Consider the following 22354-nt stretch of genomic DNA (forward strand, 5'->3'; position numbering starts at 1 on the left):
TCCACCCCTCTCGACCTTCGCGGAAGTTGGACGCCCGCTTCACCGGCCCGTTCCCTATCGTAGACCAAGTCTCTCCTGTGGCATTTCGTCTCCGGTTACCCGCAACCCTGAAGGTTCACCCGGTCTTCCACAGGTCCCTTCTGAGTCCGGTGGCCCCACCCGACGAGTTCCACCCGAACCGTCCCCGACCGCAGCCAGTGTTGGTTCGGGGAGAGCCTGAGTACGAGGTGGAACGCATCCTGGACTCCCGATACCGCAGGGGAAAGCTGCAGTATCTCATTGACTGGAAGGGGTACGGACCGGAGGACCGTTCCTGGGAACCAGCGGCCAACGTCCACGCACCTGCCTGCCTCCGAGAGTTCCATGCGACGTACCCCGGCAAGCCGGGTCCAGACCCTCGGTTGAGGGGGGGGCCTGGGAGGGGGGATGGTGTGATGGCCTGGGATTCCGATTCAGAGGATGAAACAGAGGAATCCCAGCCTGCACAAGAGTCCCCGCCTCCAGGGCCGGCTGAACTGGGGCAAGGCCTAGATGCTGAAGAACCTGCACCTGTGGCAGTGCATCAGGAGCTGGCCCCAGGTGAAACCCTTCTGGCCCCAGAGAGGCTTGACGACTCAGTGGCCACAGGTGAGCCTCCTCCAGGGCCCAGTAACCCTTCGGCCTCTCCTGATCTGCAGAGGCTTAGGGCAGAGAGGCGAAGGGAACTGGTTGCCCCCAGGAGGAGTGCTCGCCTTAAGGCCAGAGGAGGCGGGGCTCCTGGGGGCCGGGACCGCCCCTGGCCTTAGAAGAGGATAAAAGCCCAGTCAGCCCAGCCCCAGGTTGCGGGAGCAACGTCGTTGTTGGCTTCGGACCTTCCTGTGTTCCTGATCCCTGCTCGGCCTCCTGTTCCTGACTATCCGGTACTCCTGTTCCCTGCTCGGCTTCCTGTTCCTGACTATCCGGTACTCCTGTTCCCTGCTCGGCCTCCTGTTCCCGACCATCCGGTGTTCCTGCTCCCTGCACAGCCTCTTGTTCCAGCGTTCCTGTTCCCCGCCCGGCTCTCTGCCTCGGACCTCGCCCCTCTTCGTGTGGACTCTGCTACACCCAAGGTACCTTACCCCCGGGACCAGCACACAAGGAAAGTTTCAGTCTTGACCAAATTTCCAAAACTTTTTTGATTTCCGACCAACATTTTTCATAAAATGTTGCCCCCTTATAGTTGCCCCCCCCTCCTTGGTGGTGAGAAAGCCTTCCAACTGCCCCTGTCATCTTAAGGTGGTGAGGGTGATTACCTTCATCCCACTAAGAACAGTTTTGGATTTGATATCCCGCTTTATCACTACCTGAAGGAGTCTCAAAGCGGCTAACATTCTCCTTTCCCTTCCTCCCCATAACAAACACGCTGTGAGGTGAGTGGGGCTGAGAGACTTCAAAGAAGTGTGACTGGCCCAAGGTCACCCAGCAGCTGCTTGTGGAGGAACGGAGACGCGAACCCAGTTCACCAGATTACGAGTCTACCACTCTTAACCACTACACCACACTTGCTTTCTAAAAAATACATAGAGCTGAAGGAGAAAGTTGGAAGAGCAGCACTGTTTCCTACTTCCTCTTTCAGCTCTATATGCTTTTCAAGTTCAGATTGGCACCTGAGCTGCTGAACAGAAAGTAGAGTGACGAAGACGATCAGGGAGGGAAGAGAAGCAACCTGGGATATTGTGGGGAGGGAAACAGAAGTCAGAGAGGGAAAGGTGGGTGCCAGAGGAGTCAGAAGAGAAGGAATGCAGGGAGCACATGAACACAAGTCAGAGCCATTAAAATAAGTTCTCATGAAATTGCAGAATTTGTTCACAGTTTTCCCTTTCTGTCTGATGGGGGGAGTGACCCATGGGAGAGAGCAACTAGAGGGGGTGGCGCCCACAAGAGTCTCTCAAAATTCAAAAATGTGACTATTGGTCCAAAAAGGTTGGCAACTCCTGCTTTAGCAGTACCCTGAGCATAACTTTTGAATGAACCTTGAACTCTCCACACAAGCTAATGAGCTTTTGCCTGAAGCTGGGTTCAATTTCCTGAGCCACCAATTTCCTGGGATACTTTCCACAGCAGTAACAAAGCAGCCAATTAGCTCCAAGTGTGACAGCAATGCCTCTGACATGGACAGCAGTCCACTGGGAATGAGCCTGGGACGGAACCCAAAATGATCATTAAGTAAAAAAATTATCTAGTTGGTGAATGCCATTAAAATGTATTCCTTGAGTGCAACTTAATTACCTTGGCAGTAAACCTCCTGAGCTGAAATAATTTAAGATCCAATTTTATTTTTCACCAACCAAACAAGGACAAACTCGTAAATAATTGTTTGGGGAGATCTGGTTACACAGAGTGAAGCCAATAATCTTTCCCCCTTGGACCAAATTAAATGTCAATTGGCTAAATTCAGCCCTCTTCTCTCACCACACTGGTTTGGCCAGTTGCACTGTGCAGATTGTGAGGTTTACTCTGGTTCCTAGGCTTGTGAATCCAAAGGTAGTGCTCTTTTTATTGTTCTCCTTATTATGTGAATATATTACCTGTGAAAGAGAGTCAGTGTAATGGCAGAAATCCAGCATGGAGAAGAACACAGAGGTTTTCCCTGCAGGGCTCTTCTGCTTGATTTGTAACTCCCTGGCCTCCTGCATGTGAAGTAATGTGGACAAATAAATACTGAAGGGAGAGAATAGTTACAGTATAATCTTGTTCTCCCCAGTGCCAACTGAAAGTTTAAGGCTGCCAGCTTTACAAAGGACACCCTTATTGAGAAGAAAAATGAGACAGGCACAATTCAGAAAAACTTTAGAAGGCCCCTGCTGAATCAGGCCAGTGCCAGCATCCAGTTTTCCCAGTGGCCAACCCAATGTTCCAATGGGAAAACTGCAAGGAGTACCTGCAAGGAATAATGCCCAGCAACTGAGATGCCTCCAACAGTGGAGGGGGAACATAGCCTTATCTTTCATGAACAGTGGCGAGACAATGGAGTGTGTTTCTGGGCATGAAGTCAAACCACTGGAGAATCACAGCCTGCTGTGGCTGCAGAGACAGTAACTCATAACTGCTGTCTCCTATGTTGTTTCTGCTGTGTTAGCAGCACGAAAGTGACATGCTGCAGGCCTGGGCAGTGTGCATGGAGGTTCTGGGCTGCCCAGATGCCAAGACCCTTCCTCTTGGCCTCACTGATGTGGTCCAAAGGAAAGGAAAGCAGTGTATTTGGTGCCAGCTTGGATGCAGAAGTTGCTGGAAGAAGCCATCCAACCATCTTAGGGACTCCATTCCGATTTGTGCAGGGTGTACTCCTTAGTCTTTTCTGCCCCCAAAGATGTCCCACAAGGCAGCAGGTATGGATTTTTCCTCGGGATTAACTCTCAAAGCCTTCCTCACGAATGAGTATAGTTGCAAGGCAGCAGAGGTTTAGGACCAGAGTTTTCCTTCTCCATGATGGGCTGACGAACCCCATCTATCCCTCACTTCCCTCTAAACCACATCCAGTAACCATCTTCTTGACCATGGGGCCCACTATTCATTTCGTCTGCTCCATCCACCAGATCCTGTCTTCGCATGCAGAGGAATTCCCTAATGCACCTAAGGGTTTAAGACCCATTGGCTACCCTCACCTGATTTAGCCAGTCAGTCAAAGCCATTCCCAGGTTGTGCATTCTTGTTGCATGCTGACAGCTTCTAGGAGCCACAGGTGAGAGTTGAGTGCAGGGTGTGGGCCAAAGGTGGACAAATTACCACAGGTGGAGGATGACGTGTCTCCCACCAGAGGTGCTACCTAGCCCCCTGAATATGTCTAATCCTATTGGTGGACATAACTATATCTTGTTGGAGCAAATTCCATAGTTTAACTGTGCCCTGTGCCCTACAGCACTCTTGAGCATTGCATCTTCCACTCATGGTCAGTGGGGCTTGTGTAGGGAAGCTGCTCAGCAGATTGTTAGACAAAGGCTGAAGTTTTAACGATAATTATAATGCTACCTTTGTTATTCCCCTGGTGTCTCTCCTTGTTCCTTTGTTTCCCTCACACCAAAAGGAAAGTGACAGTTTACTTTAACCTGGAGTAAAATCCTCTACCACTAAGTTACAGGCCTTCCCCCTCAAGAGGGAATAGATGTGTGTTGGGGCTGATCCATCAGACCTCTTCTTATCTTCTCAAGTTCACAACTTTTTTCTATTTCTGGCTACAGTTTGATTGGAAAGCATTCACGACAAATTACACCTGGGACAAAAGGACTGGGGGATGGGGGGATATCAGAACCAAGGAATGAAATCGACATTTTAACATCTATAGCAATCAGTCTTTTGATATATCGTTTTTCAAATTGTAGCATCTCCCCCCACTGCTGCCGCCACCCAAAATGTAGCTGTGCACACTGGCAAATACACAACGGAGATGTTCTAAGAATAAAACGCTGCAAGCACAGGGGTAAATTTGAAATGGAGCCATCAAACCTGATCACACCCTGGATGCTTTCTGCTTCAAATGGATTTTGATTGAGTGTCATATATTTACAGGACATGTCAGACATTTATTATACTTTGTCACTCAGCATCTGCCAGGTGCCACTTAGATCTTTTTGTGGATAACACATTTATTGCCAGCTTCTTGCCTTCATTTCCATAAGCTTTTTCAGTTGGCATAATCTATTGCAAATGTCAGCAACACAAATGTCAGTAACACAAATACAAATTATCTGGGGCAGTCTCATTATTCCTCTGACAGCTATTTTTGTGAATTAGAAGGAGGAGGGAGGGAGGGAGTTATCAGTTACCAAAAAGAAAAGAAAATTCTAGAACCCAAATGTATTTACTCAAGAGGTGGGGCTTGCATCAACATGACATTTCTGTTGCTGACTTTTATTGGGGGTTTATGTTCCCCCATATGTACCAACCCTGAAGTGCCAGATGTTTACATTTCCGTGTGATATTACAAAAACAGCCGGTAGCTTATGAATAAATGTGCTGTCGTCACGAACAATGTCACCCATGGTCATGCAACCTTATTTTGAGAAACTGTTGATTTACCACTGCCACAAATTCCATAACAAGCAGGGATCACCCGCTGCCTTTATAAGGGATTGAGAGATAATGAAAATTTCCCAGGGGTTGCTATTCCACCCATGTGGTCACTGGAGTGGAGGTGGGGAACAGTGCAATGGCTGACTTTTTTTCTAAATAAATTCAATAACATTTATATCATAGGAACCTAGCTGCCTTCTACTGAGTCAGACTAATGTTCAATGTACCTTACACTGACCAGCCACAGTTCTCTAGGGTTTCAGTTGGGGAATATTCCCAGCCCTATCTAGAAATGTTGGGGATTAAACCTGAGGCCATCTGTACACAAAACTGATGCTATGTGTGTATAACCACATATGCAGGAACAAACATGCACTGCTACATTGCCATCAGCAACCCTATCACTTTTCATGAGTTGGAGAGGAAATATTTGAAGTAGGCAACCTGGAAAAGTTTAGAACCTTGGAAAATTGGCCCTACCAGAAAGTGTCTCCTGCCTACCTGTTTTGATCTGCTGTTGTTGCACCCTCAGTCCTTATGGTGCCATTTTGTTCCTTGTCACTAAGGGATTTCTTTCCCTAAAGGTTGTTTGGATTTCTGTTGATATCTCCTTCTTATGCATGGGTGGTGCTGTTTTGGCTATGTAAGGATTAGCTAGGAATGTAAGAAGGCCTGATTTTCCATTCCAATCTGTTGCATGCATCACAGTTTCCATTCTGTTGCAGTTCATCTTCTGCCAAAAACTGTATTATTATTCTTGCTGTATATTGTGATGTATTTACAGAACTTAATGGTGGGGGGCAGGGTACAATCAATGTCATCTCATTTGTGGACTGATAGCAACGACACCAGTGAACACTGATCTTTCACATATTCACTAAATTAGTTTCCATTGTGAACATGGGACAAATAAACCACCACTGGCAATTTCTGCTGCCTTTTCTGTTTTCACTGGAATTGTCTGGCATCCCTACTCATGGCTGAACTTTGATAATGGAAGGAATTCTACTCAGCTCTCTTGCTCACCGTAGGAGAATCTTGAGATGGCCATCAAGGAACAATACTGATGAAAGGACACAAACAACAACTTGCAACTTAGCTCTCTTCTCTTCTATTTCTCAAATTCCCTTTCTCACCAGTTGCTATGTGTTTTGACATTTTCTCTTTCAGCACTTTGCAAAGTGTTTCCTGTCCAAAACATTCACACCTCAGTTTCCTGAAGCGCAACTTCTCCAGTTTCCCACTCCTCGCAAGATCTGCTAATAGTTTATGCGTGCACTGTCAAGGGAAGCATAGAACTAACATCTTCCCCAATGGAACGCGCATGGAATCTCTTGTCTTTCCTAGCAACACTAATAAAGCTTCCACTAGAGTGGCACTGCCACCTCTTTCTTTCTCGTTCTCTCCGTCATTCTCAGTTTCACAGTTTGGGGAAATGTTTTGACAAGTCGTTTATTACTTTTGCACATGGTCCTCTGATTCTGTTTCTGTTTCTTGCTCCCCACCACCAACCCAGTGTGCTTTACTTCTGTGGTTTTTCTTGATTGTTGGCACATTTCTCCTTTACGCTTTGGTCCTTCGAAATATTCAGGCTGCTCGTACAGATAGAAGAGGAATCCCTTTTAAGTGGATTTATGCAAGGAATCTGCCTGTTCAAACTAGATCTTGCTTTGTCCACATCAGATCAGCTCTTGCATCGAGTACCTGCTTGTATCTAAGTTTCTCATGCATTGCCGGATTCTTGTACATTTTCTTTTGCCAGATTGCCAGATTTTTGTTTAAGAAATATGCACATATGTAAAAAACATAGTGTGTGTGTGTGTGCATGTGTGTGCATATGTATCTCACATGAAAGAGGCAAATACCGTGTGGTACTATATTTATGTGGTATAACTGCTAAGTATCAATGCATAAGTATTTTTATATTGTTACCTTCATTGTAGTATGTATCTCTTTCTTTGCTGGGTACCTTAGGAAACCTGGAGAGTATCTGTATATAACATGCATAAAATATACGTTGTGTGATAATATATATATCACTGGTCTTCAACTGATGGGTTGGGACCTACTAGTGTGTCTCAGCTTAATCTAAGACGGGTCACAACAGGAGTACCTATCACCATGTAAATATATGGTAAAGAATTAAGAAATAGCTCCCCAAATGCATGTTTGGGTTAAAAGTGGGTCCTGGGTCTGAAAAGGTTGAAGATGCCACACGCAGGAAATAATATTTTTCTTGTAGTCCAGAGCCTTGCCAAATGAAAAGGCCTTAAACCAACACGTGGCTTTCTAATATCAGGGTAGGAGTTCATGTCTTCTCTTGCAAGAAGAACAATGGTACTTATTTTGGGTGCATGGAAGCCAGCAGAGATTATCTTGGGTCCCTTCAGTGGTTCTGTGACTGATCTGTGTGTATTTGGAGTTAATATTGTTAACTTTCTCGGCAGTAGCTGCTGGTGAGGATGTCATTAACATTTATAAATAGGCTTTCTGGCATTCCTTATTGCACAAGTATCGTTAGGGGAAGACAATGAGAAATAATCTCTGGACATTTTTGTGTGGGGAATCAAATCAGAGCTGTATGTTAGAACATGCAGCTCTCCGCTAATGAAGGCAAGCACCAGGAAGAGATTTTAACAGATAGTGATTTTAAAAAATGAGGAAAGCTGATGTTTGAAGCTCTCGTTAATGAATTGCTTCTGTATAAAGAAGCAGAAACATGCTCCATACAAACCCTGCCAGTGACACATACCATAAAATAATTGTTACCTTTGTGGAGCAGATGGTAACAGAAAGAGAAAGACGAAATGCAGTATCAGAAGAATATAAAGTCAAGATTTTTGGCAGAGAAATTGTATAGCATCTCCACTGGATTGGAGGTTATTTATAACTTTCTTACCCATCCTTCACCATAAGATCCAAAGGCAGATTACAACAACATAATATACAATTAAAAAAACACATTACAATTATAAACAATTACAAATATAGAACAAGTAATGCCATTCCAAGTGGGGAAAAGCAGTATAAATTCAACAAAAGAGAACACCTTCCCTATCAAAGCCAAGGGAAAGAGGCAGATCTTCAGCATAAGATGAAAGGTGCACAGTCAAGATGCAGAATGCACCTCCATGGTGAGTGAGTTCCACAGTTTAGGGCTGACCACAGAGAAAGCCCTTGGGGGCTGCCATCTCCTGGGCTGCCATCTCCACTCCACAATTCTCTCAAACTCTGCTGGGCAGCTTCACGCTCCGGCACTGGGGGGGTGGAGAGCAGATGGGGCGGGGCTGGGGCGTGTCCCAGAGGCATGGTGTGCCACCCGCAGGGGTGTGACGTGTGTCCTGGGGGCATGGCACGATGCCTGCGGGGGTGTGGCACCCAGCACGGGTGGGGGTGCAGCTGCATTGGCACCCCACCAGGATCGTGCTGCCAGGGGCAGTGCGCTTCCCCCGCATTCCTCTTCCTCCACCAGTGCTGCTGGAATCCATGGGATAAAGCTACAATCCTGTGCACACTAACCTGAGCATAAACGTTTCTGAATAGTGAGCCTTACCTCTAATGAGACATCCATAAGCTGCAATTTATTTATTTCTTTATAAAATCTATCTCCTTTCAGGTATTGCATTTTTTTCACATTTTGTGCACACTTTCCCATGTGAACACTTTTGTGTGTGTGTGTGCATTTTCAGTTGGAAAACTACATCAAAAATCCAGGCGTATGAATTTCAAAGGACCTTTTGGTTCATGCATTGGATTGTGAAGGGCAAGTTATCTGACATAGCGTGTTCTCACTAAAGGAGAGCACGTGTTGCGGATGGGGCCTAGCAAGACACCCCGTAGTTGCCAGGCAGGATAAGATAGAGGGGCCTGGCAAGGATTGGCTGTTTGTGTTGCTGGGGTAAAATTGATGTTGCCAATTTGGGGGTGGGAACAGAGGTTATTTAAACAAGTTTCACAGCAAGCTGCTTTCTCTTTTGATATGGGAACCAGATCACCCGCCCGCCCTCCCTTTTGGGCTTGTGCTTTGACCTTGCTATGCCTGTCATGGGGTCGTCCGCCTTGGTGCGGGGGCCTGGTAGGAATTTTTCCATTTGGCTGATTAGTGTGTGCCATTTGGTTTTTGCCTACTGCGTAGCAAATCGTCACAACTTGTAAGGTTGGCGGTTAGGCATTGGTTTAAATTGGTTGGTGGAGGGGTATGGATTGGCTGTGCCTGCCCCTCCAATGCTGCTGCTGCATGGGAATTCCGTTAAAGGAATTCAGGGGCTTACCATCCCCCTCGTCCAAACCCTTGGTGCAGGGTGCGGGCCGCGTAAGACCCCAAGGAGCATGCGGGGAGTGGCTGAGGGTCTGTGTCGCAGCCTCAGTTAGCCCTGATCTTGTTCCTCCACACTGGCTCTCGCTGGAATCCGGGAGTCAGTACTGTCCCCCAAGGCGGGGGGGACAGCTAGTCATAACCAATGCCTAAGTAACCACTCACAATTTGTATGTTTAATAAAGTTGTGGCCAAAAATATGCCAAAAACCTTAAACAAAAATTTATGAGTGATGTGTGAGTTATTGGGGTAGGGGTGTTTTGGGGGACCTCAGCACGCAACACACCAAAGTGCTAACCAAACAAATCTCTCCCCAGTTCCTAGTTACCAACTTGGGCAAAAGACACAAAGGGTTATACTGCAATATTTTGTTGCACGCACTATCTTGTTATCAGCTGTAATTTTACGTAAACTCTCTCATAGTGCTCTGATGCCTCCACTGTCATATAAATAGTCAAGGCGAGAAATCAATAAAAGCAAAAGCAAACAGACAACAGAACTGACAAATGGCAGCATTTTACGAACTCACAATGTTGTTTACTAAGTGCATGGCTTAAACCCTTTCTCCCAGAGAAACAATAAACTATCCCTGAGATCTCCATTGTGAATCCACACACGCACACATGCACACACTTTCCCTTGGCAGATGCACTTGGGAGCTCTGCTTCCCTTGCAGAAGGAGGCATTTGTCACTATTACTGTTATTGACATCAATTAGTCCCTTACTGCATTTTCTGAGATTTATGACATGCAATAAATTCATATACTTGACTAACCCTCAGAAATCACAATTCCTTTGAATATTTATACCTGAGGTGTGTTGAAGAAATCACTGTATCTACAAACCAAACCGTACGTTTGTTAGAAAAGCCAATACAGCCATCATCAGGTCCGGGTTCAAGGATTTGTGTTGATATACAAAGCACTGAACTACTAAAGTCCAGGATACCTTAAGGACCGTGTGAGCCCTCATATCCCAGCCTCACCACTGAGATCATCTGGAGGAGTGCTGTAAGTTGTCCCCTGTGTTCAGCAACCTGATGGGTTTCAAACAGAAGTCAACCATTTAGCGTTTAGAGATTTGGCAGGCATTCTCACTTTTTGACTTCCAGGCATCTCTTGAAGACCTTTTTTATGCTGACATGGCAAAACTTTTATTGAGTGGGCAATCATTTCAATAATTGTTCTGCACTGCTTTTATTTTGTTTGTTTTTTCAGAAATGTTTTTGGATTGCTGTCCATCACCCTGATCTTTTTTATGAGAGGGAGATGGGAGATATATAAAAACACTTTATAAATAAATAAAATATAGAAAGCATTCATTTAAACTATGTACCGATTAGAAAAGTTAAATATATCATCTAGCTATAGAATGTTTAGGCATCTTTGATTTCAGTGAGAGAGACCTAAGTATCTGCTTAACAAATAAAATGAATGGGGATTACAAGTGCTGTGGGTGCCAGTCACAAAACATTTATCATGTGTGATGTAGCAGACCACAAAATGGATGCCATGGGTGTGTGGCATAACACAAAAGTGTCATCACATCTAAAAGAGCAGAAAAACAGTCAGGACCACTAAATGGTACAGGCATGCCATCATCTACCCCAATTGCTGGGGTAGGGGCACTAACAGCCACTGCCAAGCTCACAGAATCACCTCTTTCTCCTATGTATTTATCCTTTGTTCCAAATGGAAAGGAAGTTGGGCATACAGTCCTGACATCCAGTAAAATGTGAGCAAGTTTAGATGGGGGGGGTGTTCTTTGCAGGGGAGGCCGAGCCAGTGCAAAACAGAACTTCGCAGGAAGTCAGTGGCGTAGCATGGGTTGTCAGCACCCAGGGCAAGGCAAGTAATTTGTGCACCCTAACCCGTGGATTTGCGCCCCCTAACCCTAACCCCCAGATGTTGCGCCCGGTGCGGCTGGCCCCCCCTGCACCCCCCACGCTACGCCACTGCAGGAAGTGTAAGTTGTCTCTTTTGCATTGTGAACTTTGAGGAGAAATAATTTACTGAGATGTTTCGCAGGCAACACAGGAGGTATTTGCAGGGGCACACTGACGCCTGTGTGCACCATGTTGGCAACCCGTTTTAAATAGTTATATTTCAAGTTTGAGTAACACTTTCCAATGATTCTGAGAAAGATTATGTCAGAGCTGCTTGAAGATCCTAGCTCACAGAGGATCACGCTAGCCAGCGATCATTAAGTAAAAGTCTTTATTGAATTACAGTTTCCATTCTCACGCTGCTGCGCGCAACTCTACGTCTAGTAGCTAGATCGGCGAAGCTCCGTCTGAGTCTCCGCCCCGTGTGCACCAACTTAATATCCTAGCCTTGCTCCACCTTTTCCGCCTGACTGTCCTCCTCTGGGTCCCTCTACCCCCCGGGGCTTCTTCCTTCCGGGATTCTTCTGACGCTGACCCGGACCCTCCTGCCTCCTTGCGCCGGGCTTTAGGACCTGGTTCCCTTTCGGGGCTGCTTACTGCGCCGCCTTCCTCTGCATTTGAACTTGGCGCGCGCGCCCAACCTTCCACTTTCCTCTTAACCGTTTCTTCGCTCCCCGATGGAGGTGTGGCCACTCCTGACTCATGCCCTCCCTCCTGTGGTGAGCTGCCAGCGCTTCCCCCCTGGCTCCCTTCCTCTTCCCTGCTTCCTGGCGGTGACGCTGGTCCCGATTTCCAGCTGCTCCCCCCTGAGTCCCCTCTGGCTCTATCTTCCTGGGGTGCCCCCCTAGACTCCCCCCTTGCCCTGGCCACTGGTGCTCCTTTCTGTGAATCCTCTGATTCACTGGAAAGACTAGGAGATCTCGGGTCGTCGTCATCACTCATCTTTTCTTCTGCCTCCTCCCCTTCGCTCTCTGTTTCCTCCCTTGCCCGTGCCTCTGCTCCTAAACCCCTAACAGATTATATAAAAGTCAATTTGGAATGTATCTTAGGTGGAAAGCCCACTCCACGTCCTGGTTTCCTCACATGAAAAAGCTTACGTGTATGTAAAAAATTCTTTATTCAGGCAAGTAATTGTACAGGCTCAGCAGCAAATACAGAGTCACATTTCACAAATCAGGCAATATATTCAGAAGCAAACTGGAGCAAGAAAGATGTCCCATCAGTTTCCACGCCCCACCTGCTGAGCTTTTAAAGTCAAGACATGGCACGCTAACTCGTAAGACTCACTCCCTTTGCAGGATTGCAACTGCATGCTCCTTCAGGGTCTGCTTTTCTTCCAGGGAGGGTGTGCCTGTTTCTAGGTGACAACACTGCACCCTCCTGTCCCATACCCTCCAAGCATCCTGGTTTTCTAGGGACAGCATACCCTTCAACATACCTCTGATGAAAATGTCCCTGTTTCCATCTGAGGGAAGTTGGAGGATATGCTGTCCAGACTGCAGATCAGTCACTGCCACTTCCTGAGCTGTCACCCAGAGTCCTCCCCAGCCTCCACTGAGGACCTCTGCTCCCCTGGAACATTGAGGGGGGAAGAGGGCATCCCTGCTCCCTCTTTCTTTCTTTCTTTCTTTCTTTCTTTCTTTCTTTCTTTCTTCCTCCTCCTCCAGCATAGGGGCCTGCTAGTCGAAAGCTGATCCTGACTGTGTGATATTCCATAGATCGTGTGCTCTTACAGCATCCTTTGACTTCAAAATCATTTTAAAGTTGCATTTTAAAGAACAACAAAATAGCTTTTAATGTTCTACATGAATAAACCATCAGTACTCACTAAATTTATTTTTTTAAAAAACACAAAGAACAAAACCTAGTGACACTTTAATTGTGAGTGGCTTTTAAAAGGAGCTTAATTACAGCTGGGAAATATACAAACCAAGAGGAGAGCTGTTAACACAAAAAATACATTTGACCATCAAAAAACCTGCCAGTTTAAAAGCAGTGTTAAAGCCAACTCATCTTGGCCCAAGCTTCATAAAGCTGGGAATCTGGAAGCTAAGGCTGCCTCTTGATCCGTAATGGTGTTGTGCAATTTCACAAACTGTGCCTGCTTACAACTTATCCTCTGCACACCCACACTTTTCAGGCCCAAATCCAGAAGGGGAGGATGGAGTGTCTGAGACAAGCAAAAATACTCCATGTTGTCCTGCTCCTGTACTGTATTGCCTTATGAAACATTTCAACTATTGACCCTCCTGTGAGATGACCCCTGCCTACTTGTTGTTTACAGCTATTTGTACATTATTATTATTATTATTATTATTATTATTATTATTATTATTATTTTATTTATACACCGCCCTCCCCAGCCAAAGCCGGGCTCAGGGCGGCTAACACCAATAAAATCACAGTAAAAACATAATAGGGGGAAAAGAGAGGGGGAGAACCAATTTAAAATATGGGTTAAAATGCAATTTAAAATGCAGCCTCATTTTAAAAGTTGCCCATAGATCAAAACCATAAGGGGAGGGAAACATAAGGGTCAGACTGAGTCCAAACCAAAGGCCAGGCGGAACAGCTCTGTCTTGCAGGCCCTGAGGAAATATGTCAAGTCCCGCAGGGCCCTAGTCTTTTGTGACAGAGCATTCCACCACGTCAGGGCCAGTGCTGAAAAGGCCCTGGCCCTAGTTGAAACCAATCTAACCTCCTTGAGGCTTAGGACCTCCAATGTGTTGTTATTTGTGGACCTTAAGGTCATCCGCGGGGCATACCAGGAGAGGCGGTCCTGTAGGTATATAATGGGTACTTCTCAAATATGCATCGCATCAATTTAGACTCCAAACTCTGCACCACACTGAAACATGCTGTGATGGTTAAGTAAAACAGTCTGAAGTGCATTTCCCAGATCTACAGCATGAATTTGTCCAGAGTTTGGCCTAGAGACTAACAAGGATGCTTATTGCAAATCGGCACTCAAGCAGCGTCTCATTTGCCCCCACACCCATGAAGAAGACTCATGAGAAGTCGTTGAGATAAAAGTTATATTAATTAAATACATTATAGCAAGTTGAAGGAACTGGAAACCCATAAACCAGTGTTTCCCAACCGGTGTTCCGCGGCACACTAGTGTGCCGTGAGACGTTGCCTAGTGTGCCGTGGGAGGGAGGCGGGCGAGTCGGGCGGCGAGAGGCGGGGCGCCGGCGGCGAGCACACGCGGGGCGACGAGCAAGCTCCCTCCCACATCCCATCGCCGCGAATGCAGGCTTTCGCTGAAGCCTGGAGAGCGAGAGGGGTCGGTGCGCACCGACCCCTCTTGCTCTCCAGGCTTAAGGAAGCTATCCCCCCAGCCGCGCAAGCTCCCAGAGCGATGCCAAAGCTGCGCGCACCTTTGCCATCGCTCTCCAACCCGTTCGGGGGGCTGGGGTCGGGGGAAGCTCCGGCTTCCCCCGCCCCCAGCCCGCGCAAGGTCCCAGAGCGATGGCGAAGGTGCGCACACCTTCGCCATCGCTCTCCGACCTGCTCTGCGGGCTGGGGACGGGAGAAGCTCCGGCTTCCCCCGCCCCCAGCCCGCGCAAGGTCCCAGAGCGATGGCGAAGGTGCGCACACCTTCGCCATCGCTCTCCGACCTGCTCTGCGGGCTGGGGACGGGAGAAGCTCCGGCTTCCCCCGCCCCCAGCCCGCGCAAGGTCCCAGAGCGATGGCGAAGGTGCGCACACCTTCGCCATCGCTCTCCGACCTGCTCTGCGGGCTGGGGACGGGAGAAGCTCCGGCTTCCCCCGCCCCCAGCCCGCGCAAGGTCCCAGAGCGATGGCGAAGGTGCGCACACCTTCGCCATCGCTCTCTGACCTGCTCTGCGGGCTGGGGACGGGAGAAGCTCCGGCTTCCCCCGCCCCCCAGCTCCTGCAAGCTCCGGGAGCAATGGCAAAGGTGCGCTCACCTTCGCCATCGCTCTCGGACCCTTTCTGGGGGCTGGGGGCGGGGGAAGCTCTGGCTTCCACCACCCCCAGCTCCTGCAAGCTCCGGGAGCAATGGCAAAGGTGCGCTCACCTTCGCCATCGCTCTCGGACCCTTTCTGGGGGCTGGGGGTGGGGGAAGCTCTGGCTTCCCCCACCTCCAGCCCCGCAAGCTCTGGGAGTGATGGCGAAGGTGCGCTCACCTTTGCCATCGCTCTCGGACCCTTTCTGGGGGCTGGGGGCGGGGGAAGCTCGGGCTTCCCCCACCCCCAGTCCCGCAAGCTCCGGGAGCCACTCTGGCTCCCATTCTGGGGGCTGGGGTCGGGGGAAGCTCGGGCTTCTCCCGCCCCAGCCCCGCGTCTGGGGGGGGGGAATAATTTTTTTCCCTTTATTTCCCCCCCAAAATCTAGGTACGTCCTATGGGCCGGTGCGTCCTATAGGGCGAAAAATAGGGTAGTCAATATAGGCACAGAGTTAATTTTTTAAACATTTTCTAATGGTGGTGTGCCTTGAGATTTTTTTCATGAAACAAGTGTGCCTTTGCCCAAAAAAGGTTGGGAAACACTGCCATAAACTCAATTAACTCAATTCAAAGAAGGTTGGGCAGGTGAGAATTTCATTCTGGTAGGGAAGCACACCTGGGCGCACAAGGCAGCTGTAAGGATGGCAAAGAAGCAATTCCTTCCTTGCTGGGTGTGCCTGGCATATGAACCCAGAATGTGCACCCAGGCTCCGCTCTTGAGCATTCGCCTAAAAATGTGCTATGCCAGACCTGAAGGGCGCCCTTACACCAATAGTACTTCAATTTGATGAATTGATGCTTTTGAATTATGGTGCTGGAGGAGACTCTTGAGAGTCCCATGGACTGCAAGAAGATCAAACCTATCCATTCTGAAGGAAATCAGCACTGAGTGCTCACTGGAAGAACAGATCCTGAAGCTGAGGCTCCAATATTTTGGCCACGTCATGAGAAGAGAAGACTCCCTGGAAAAGACCCTGATGTTGGGAAAGATGGAGGGCGCAAGGAGAAGGGGACGACAGAGGACGAGATGGTTGGACAGTGTTCTCGAAGCTACCAGCATGAGTTTGACCAAACTGTGGGAGGCAGGGGAAGACAGGAGTGCCTGGCATGCTCTGGTCCAGGGGGTCATGAAGAGTCGGACACAACTAAACGACTAAACAACAACAACTTCAACTTGTCTACTGTTTTCTCTCCTGCTTCCTTACTAGCCTGTGCTCTGTGTCTGAGATGGGCTACCAGACCACACTACTCCCAGTGTCAATCAAATTATTCCTGGCAGCATGGAGCAGATGAAAAACAGAGGGATCCTAAGGAAGCCCTCCTCCCTCCACACACAAATAAAATTCCTACTCAGCAATTTTGAAAGGCAACTTTACAAGCCCACACTGCATATAGCAGGGAGGGACGGTGCTGCAAACTCATAAGGAGTAAGAAACTGTGGAAGGAGCAGGCTTATAAAGCCAGGCTCACCCCCCCTTCCCTATTGGTGATCAGGCCTCACATGACCTCACTCCCTTTCCCTCGACAGCAGCTAAGGCTCCTGTGTCATTTTTGGAAGGAGGGGCATTGAGGGCAAAAGTGCACCCTCCATACGCAGGGGGGTAACATTTTGAGAGTGATGTGTGAATGTGGGGTGCTTGCACATGTGTCAGTTGCAGGATGTGTGCACTTGTAGCTGTGTGGGGTGTGTGTGTGGTTGGGAGGAATATTCAAAATATCCCGCCGTGGTTTCCACAATTTTTGCTGAAGGTCTAGTACAACTTTCATGCACATAGGCATGGTAAGCAGATACTCTTTGGCAAAGTGTTTGATCATGTGGGGAGAATGTACAGTATGCACTTACAACATATATATAGGCTACATTTAGACGTCTAAAGAAACATGTGGATGTCAGGTGCTGGAAAAATGAGTCCTGATTCTACCACTCTCACCATCCATGCTACAAAACCCACCACATATATTTGAAATTTGTGACTGCACAATCTGAAAATCTAGGTTCAGATTGCCATTTTGCTTTTTTGCGCCATATAGATTATATTTCAGAACCTTACATTAATTTTGGTTTCCATTAGTGTATAAACAGAAACTTTTTATTAATTCCTAGCTAACATCAAACTCTGAAGTTGCTTTGATAAGCAGTATTTCAAACCTGCTCCTTTCCTTTCTGGTCCCTGGCAAAACCTTCAATGAGTAAATTTTAATTACACATATGCAGAAAACTTTTCGATATCTTTTATCTTGAAAGAAACAGGACTGGTCAAACACATAAAAGACATTTGCCATCATGTATGATGCACCATCAAGAAGAATGGGAAGAGAATATGCAAACAGTCTGCAGAGGTGCAGTCAAACATCTTAGGCAGTGTGGGACATAAAGATGAACTTCCATCAGTCATTGGCTTTTGCAAGTAAAACAGATAAAATTCCCTAGCTAAATTAAAGCACCAATCATTGCAGTTTGTATACAAAATAGAAACATGAGGTTTTATTTAATGGTAGTCCTACTCAGAGCGGATGCTTTGAAATAAAATGCCATGGCTAACTTAGGTCCATTAATTTTTATAGGTCTTTGCTGATTAAAATTTAGTTGGATGCAACCCATAAGAACACCACTAAGCTAAAAATTACCTATCCCAATTAAAATTTGAAAATTATACAATTGGAAACTCAGTGCATTGTTGTAACCCTTATTTTAATGCCAGTTCCTAATAATTTTGTGTCTTCCGTGTCACCAGCACATCTTAATCCACAAGAGTGTCACATAATAATTGGCTGAACATCCTGACTGAGACAGTAATAACAGTGTGATGAACTCTTTATGTAAATCTCTGTTCAAGAGAAAACAACAGTACATGAACCACAGTTGCGAGGCTGCTGTCTCTATTTGGACATATCCTTTTTGTAATGAGTTCTTTCTTTTTCTTTTAATGGCCCTCAAGTACTGCTGAATGAAGCTCATCAGTCAGCCACTCAAAAAAGCTCTTCTGTATTTTGGGAAGGCTAGTTCCTGTAGATAAGATGCCACTGTATTGAGAGAGCTAGTTGGAAAACAACTGTACCAGAGACTCAATTTTATCACTGCAGACAGGTTGTTTTCCTGTTCAATATCAAACAGGCATTGCCTCAATACAGCTTTTGCTTTGTTCAAACATAAATTTAATAACTGTTGCGGTGAAAAGCAAAAAATGCATAACCTTAGATTAATGGCTTTCATCCAACTGCTTTCATGTGAATCAAGGAGAACTTTAAAAAAGCAAGCCAGTAGGAGCTAAATTCAGTCAGAGCCAATAGTTAAATGTCCTCAGCTAGACCTGTGAGAAAATGGGAGGGAGTCCAGATTTGAAATGTAAAGTGGCATTTGAAACACAACCCAGCATAGACTAAGGAATTTAGATTGCACAACTTCCAGAGGGTTGAAATTGGCATCAGCCCAAATCTGGGTCCCATGAATGCTTGAGGTAAAGGTTTATCCTTCAAAACTTAAAGCACAGCAGGAATAAAATTGTGAGCTTTCGTTTGGAAAAATGCACCAGCATAGCTTTTTCTACCATGTATTCCTGTTGAGTGGACCATGACCCGGAAGATTGAAAAGCCATGCCCAAATATGTGAAAACTTACCTGTTCAATAAGCTGTTTATTCCCGCCTCCCTCAAAAAAGGGAGGTCTGTATCATTTAAAAAACACCATTACCTTGGTTTTGCTTTGGTTCACCTTAGGACGTGCTTTTTGGCAATGTCCAGGAAATGCCCTCAACAATCTTGCCAGACCCACTTTTCTGTCTGAGACAGAATTACAGCATCATTTGCATACAATAAAAATGGTGTATGGGGGGGCACCTTGGAGGGCATGGAAAGTTGGTGTTGATAGAAACTCAGTTCATAAATGTCATTTATATATAAACTGAACAGGATAGGAACCATGATGTAATTTTGCTTAGTTCCTTTGGTAGGTAGTTCAGGATCTGTAAGATATCCCAGAGTGGTGTACATACAATCAGTTCTAACAAGGAGCCCGTGCCCCAACACATACAATCTAAAAGGCACGACACAGAAGGGAAAATGGGCAGTGAGGGAAGTGGGGGGTACGAATCAAACACAGGCACTGATTCCTAAAGTGAATGGAAACAGCTCAAGATTGGGAGGCAACTGTTGGAGCCGGCATTTCAGCAGATCTGATGGAATGAGTCCCGTTTCCCATATCTTGCAATTGAGGCAGCCTGATGGAACAGCTGCTAACAGGTAACAGTTGAGGGTGAATAAGACCATTTGAGTTTCTGAACTTTCAGGCCTGACCATTTCCACATCTGTGAATTCTTTTTTTAAGCCTCATGAAAATTTGTCAGCATTTTACTGCAAATTTCTCCCAATATTGTATATATGTTGTGACATTTAATTTTGTCTAAAACACCATTCTTTTTTTGCAAAGCAAATAATAATGCATTTGTGTATGTTGCTTTCACTAATATTTGCATTTAATGCACACTTTACCCCCCACTATATGCATTTTGGTACACATCACTTGGCTGGGGAAAGGCACTGCAAAATTTGGAAAGGTGTGACGTTAGGATGGCTGTGTTTTGGTTTGCTCATTGTTCTCCTTTAAATATTAACTGAATCAAACTCTCCCCCAGCCCCATTTGAGGCTTAATGGCGCTGGCCTTTCAGCAGAGTTGGTGGATTGAACCCTGCTTCTCTTATTTTCCTTGTTAAAAACCCCATTACTCATATTTATGACCTACATTCATCATCATCATCATCATTATTATTATTTTAAAAAATACTTGGGGTTTTTTGCCAACACATATGGACATTCTGGGAAATTTGGGGGCATTCAGGGGGGTGGAATTGTCATCACAAGGAGGCAACCACCAAGAGGGTTTTGGCTACTGGCCAGAAAAGGTAAGCCCTCCCCCAGCCTCCAAATGAATGACAAGCTGTTACAAATATCATTATAAAGATGAACCCCATTTGTTGCCAATAGCATTCACTTCATAACAAATTAAAATTGAGCCAAATAGGCCCATTTGGTTCAATTTCTCATTTGTTCCAGACAATTAAAATCAATTACACATACCAAAATCGTTCAAATAATTACATGTATAAAAACAATTTCAAATCCAATACAGATGATGGCTGGGATTTTAAAAATCCACTTAGAAGGCTTGTTGAAAGACGAAAGTCTTCCACAGATGCCAAAGAGACAATAGAAATGGAGCCTGTCTGATATTTATCAGGTGGGTGGCTCCAAAGGGCAGGTGCTGCCACATCAAAGGTGTAATTCCAACATTGTGTGGCATGGACCTCCTGAGAAGATGGCTCCTGTAGGATGTCCCCTCCTTCATGACATGGTGATCAGTTGGGTATATGAGACAATCTTCTAGGAATCCCAGTCCCAAACTGTATAGGGCTTTCTACACAAGTACCAGCATCTAGGCATTTATAGGAATTCACTGTATAAAGTGCCTTCTTCCCCACCCCCTCTGTCAAAAGAGAGCTGTGCCATCAGTTGTGGGGGCTGACCTTGGTGGAAGTTCCAGCTTCATCCAGTTGGGCAGGAAACTGCTGCTGGCATTTCTCCTGCCAGCCATAGTCAATGAAAAGCCCCAACCTGAATGGTCTGTATACAAAATTATGTTGATTCCTTGTGATCGCCCATCCTTGGCCCCTCAGCTACTTCAGCTGGAGCCAGCATAGCAGAACATTTTTAAAATTCCCCCCACCCACCCACCCACAAACACACATTCCACCCTGAGTGGCATGAGCTGAGGGAGGGGGCTCGAAATGTGGTGGTCAATCCTCCATTCCACCCCATCCCATAAAAAAATTCCAGGGGGGTAGGCATATAAGTTTGTTGCGACAAGCACAACAAAGAATCTTGTGGCACTTTCAAGCCTGACAAGTGAGGAATCCCAGGTAAGATCCTCCCTCTATTGTGTGGGCAGGTAATCCCTCCCCTACCTGGCTTGCTCTCCTTGGCAACGCCTCCCCCAGGTGGGATTGGACAACTGACTGAGGTAGGCGGAGACCTCCAGGTATCCCACCTGAGGGAAGGCAAACCAAGCCTATGCTGTTGGAGCCGCTCCAGATCTAGGGGCTGCGCGCGTCAACGCAAAGGGCGCCCCCTGTTTTAGGCGTGGAGCGGTCATTATGGTGCCAGAACCTAATCCATCAAATGCACAAATGCAGTTACTCTTAGTGTTTGAACACACACATACACATACACACACACACACAAAATACAGATGAAAACAAATGTGAACAGTGGGGCCATGAAAGGCCGCTGCTGCTTTATATGTTTCATGATCTTTTGGATCCACTGTTTACATTTTCCCCCTTCTGTACCAATGTGTTGTGTGTCTTTATCTGACTAGTGAGGATAACACCTCATGCATCTGATAAAGTGGTCTGTGCAAGCCACAATAAATATGTTGTTCCTTAATGTGCTGCCAGTCTTCCCCTGTTTCATAATAATAGTATCCTTGTGATCAAGCATGGTATGGCATCTTCCTTACAGGAAGAAAATAACAATAATATATTTGAATATACATTTGTTGCAAAAATAAAAAATAAAAATTGCCACAATCTTCAGTTGGAAAATCTCTCATAGTAGACAAGAATATTTAAAACAGCATTATCTATCTAGAAGTATAGCAGCGACATCAACCTTAGCATGAAACAAATAATATATCTATATCTCTAGCTAGCTATCTTTCTAAAGGTAAAGGAACCCCTGGCCATTAGGTCCAGTCGTGACTGACTCTGGGGTTGTGGTGCTCATCTCACTTTATTGGCCAGCATGACTAACCCGCTTCTGGCGAACCAGAGCAGCGCATGGAAATGCTGTTTACCTTCCTGCCGGAGTAGACCTTCCTGCCTGCAAGTAGACCTATTTATCTACTTGCACTTTGATGTTCTTTCGAACTGCTAGGTTGGCAGGAGCAGGGACCGAGCAACGGGAGCTCACCCCGTCGCGGGGATTTGAACTGCTGACCTTCTGATCGGCAAGTCCTAGGCTCAGTGGTTTAACCCACAGTGCCACCCGTGTCCCTTCTATCTTTCTAGCTATGTCAAATAAAGGATCATGTTGGGGGGGAAATAAAAATAAAAAAATTGTCCAGCAGCACCTTATAGACTAGGCATAGGAAAACGCAGCCCTC

This window comes from Podarcis liolepis, assembly GCF_965112155.1.
Source record: "Podarcis liolepis genome assembly, chromosome: 16".
Taxonomy (NCBI): domain Eukaryota; kingdom Metazoa; phylum Chordata; class Lepidosauria; order Squamata; family Lacertidae; genus Podarcis; species Podarcis liolepis.